The 1,949-nt window shown below is 32.3% G+C and overlaps 1 non-coding gene across 1 annotated transcript; it reads right to left on the bottom strand.

Moving 5' to 3' along the window:
- Nucleotides 1–1,487: 1,487 nt before the first annotated feature.
- LOC148579885 (small nucleolar RNA R71) lies at nt 1,488–1,595 on the bottom strand. The gene has a single exon (XR_015899693.1). It is a non-coding gene; the product is annotated as a small nucleolar RNA R71 (small nucleolar RNA).
- Between the last annotated feature and the right edge of the window lie 354 nt (nt 1,596–1,949).

The following is a 1,949-nucleotide window of genomic DNA, read 5'->3' as shown; positions in this document are numbered from 1 at the left end:
AAAGAGAAAAACATGAAAATGATGTTTTTAATTTTTCTCTCTCATCTTTAAAAATTCAAAAACCAAAAAAATATCTTTCCCTTTTTCTCTCTTAAAATTTCGAAAATTAGATTTGACTTTTTCAAAAATTTTTAAAAATCTAGTTGTTTTTATGAGTCAAATCAAATTTTCAATTTAAAAATCTCATCTTTTCCAAAATCTTTTTCAAAAATCAAATCTTTTTCAAATTTCTTAGTTATTTTTCGGAAATTATAAAAATATTTTTCAAAAATCTTTTTCTTATTTTTATATCAAATTTTCGAAAATAACAATAACAATTAATGTTTTGATTTAAAAATTTCAAGTTTGTTACTTACTTGTTAAGAAAGATTCAAACTTTAAGTTCTAGAATCATATCTTGTGATTTCTTGTGAATCAAGTCATTAATTGTGATTTTAAAAATCAAATCTTTTTCAAAAACTAATTTCAAAAATATCTTCTTATCTTATCTTTGATTTCAAAATATCTTTTCTAACTTCCTAACTCCTTATCTTTTTAAAAATTTGTTTCAACTAACTTTTTGTTTGTTTCTTACCTTTTTCAAAACTACCTAACTAACTCTCTCTCTCTCTAATTTTCGAAAATATCTCCCTCTTTTTCAAAATTTCTTTTTAATTAACTAATTATTTTATTTTTATTTTGAATTTTTGAAAAAACTACTAACCTTTTTCAAAAACTATTTTCAAAAATCACTAACTCTTTTTCAAAAATTATTTTCGAAATTTCCCCTCTCTCATCTTATTCTATTTATTTATTCATCTACTAACATCTCTCCCTCACCCACCAAAAATCCGAACCCTCTCTCTCTCTTTCTGAGTTCAGATTTTTCTCTTCTTCTTTTCTTCTACTAACAATAAGGAACCTCTTCACTGTGACATAGAGGATTCCTCTTCTTTTTTTTTCTCTTCTCTTTCTTATGAGCAGGGACAGAGAAAAAGGCATTCTTGTTGAAGCTGATCCAGAACCTGAAAGGACTCTGAAGAGAAAACTAAGAGAAGCTAAATTACAACAATCCAGAGACAACTTGATTGAAAATTTCGAACAAGTAAAGGAGATGGCAGCCGAACCCAACAACAATGCAAGGAGAATGCTTGGTGACTTTACTGCACCAAATTCTAATTTACATGGAAGAAGCATCTCCATTCCTGCCATTGGAGCAAACAACTTTGAGCTGAAACCTCAATTAGTTTCTCTGATGCAACAAAACTGCAAGTTTCATGGACTTCCATCTGAAGATCCTTTTCAGTTCTTAACTGAATTCTTGCAGATATGTGATACTGTTAAGACTAATGGAGTAGATCCTGAAGTCTACAGGCTCATGCTTTTCCCTTTTGCTGTAAGAGACAGAGCTAGAATATGGTTGGATTCTCAACCTAAAGACAGCCTGAACTCTTGGGATAAGCTTCAAGGCTTTCTTAGCCAAGTTCTTTCCTCCACAAAAGCTGAGTAAGCTTAGAGTGGATGTTCAAACCTTCAGACAGAAGGAAGGTGAATCCCTCTATGAAGCTTGGGAGAGATACAAAGGACTGGCCAAAAAGTGTCCTTCTGACATGCTTTCAGAATGGACCATCCTGGATATATTCTATGATGGTCTGTCTGAGTTATCTAAGATGTCATTGGATACTTCTGCAGGTGGATCCATTCACCTAAAGAAAACGCCTGCAGAAGCTCAAGAACTCATTGACATGGTTGCTAATAACCAGTTCATGTACACTTCTGAAAGGAATCCTGTGAATAATGGGACGCCTATGAAGAAGGGAGTTCTTGAGATTGATACTCTGAATGCCATATTGGCTCAGAACAAAATATTGACTCAGCAAGTCAATATGATTTCTCAGAGTCTGAATGGAATGCAAGCTGCATCCAACAGTACTCAAGAGGCATCTTCTGAAGAAGAAGCTTATGATCCT

Source organism: Arachis ipaensis, chromosome B10 (assembly GCF_059453495.1).
Source record: "Arachis ipaensis isolate K30076 ecotype BB chromosome B10, ASM5945349v1, whole genome shotgun sequence".
NCBI classification, from domain to species: domain Eukaryota; kingdom Viridiplantae; phylum Streptophyta; class Magnoliopsida; order Fabales; family Fabaceae; genus Arachis; species Arachis ipaensis.
The sequence above is the reverse complement of the archived record's forward strand: the minus strand, read 5'-3'. Positions and strand labels throughout refer to the sequence as shown.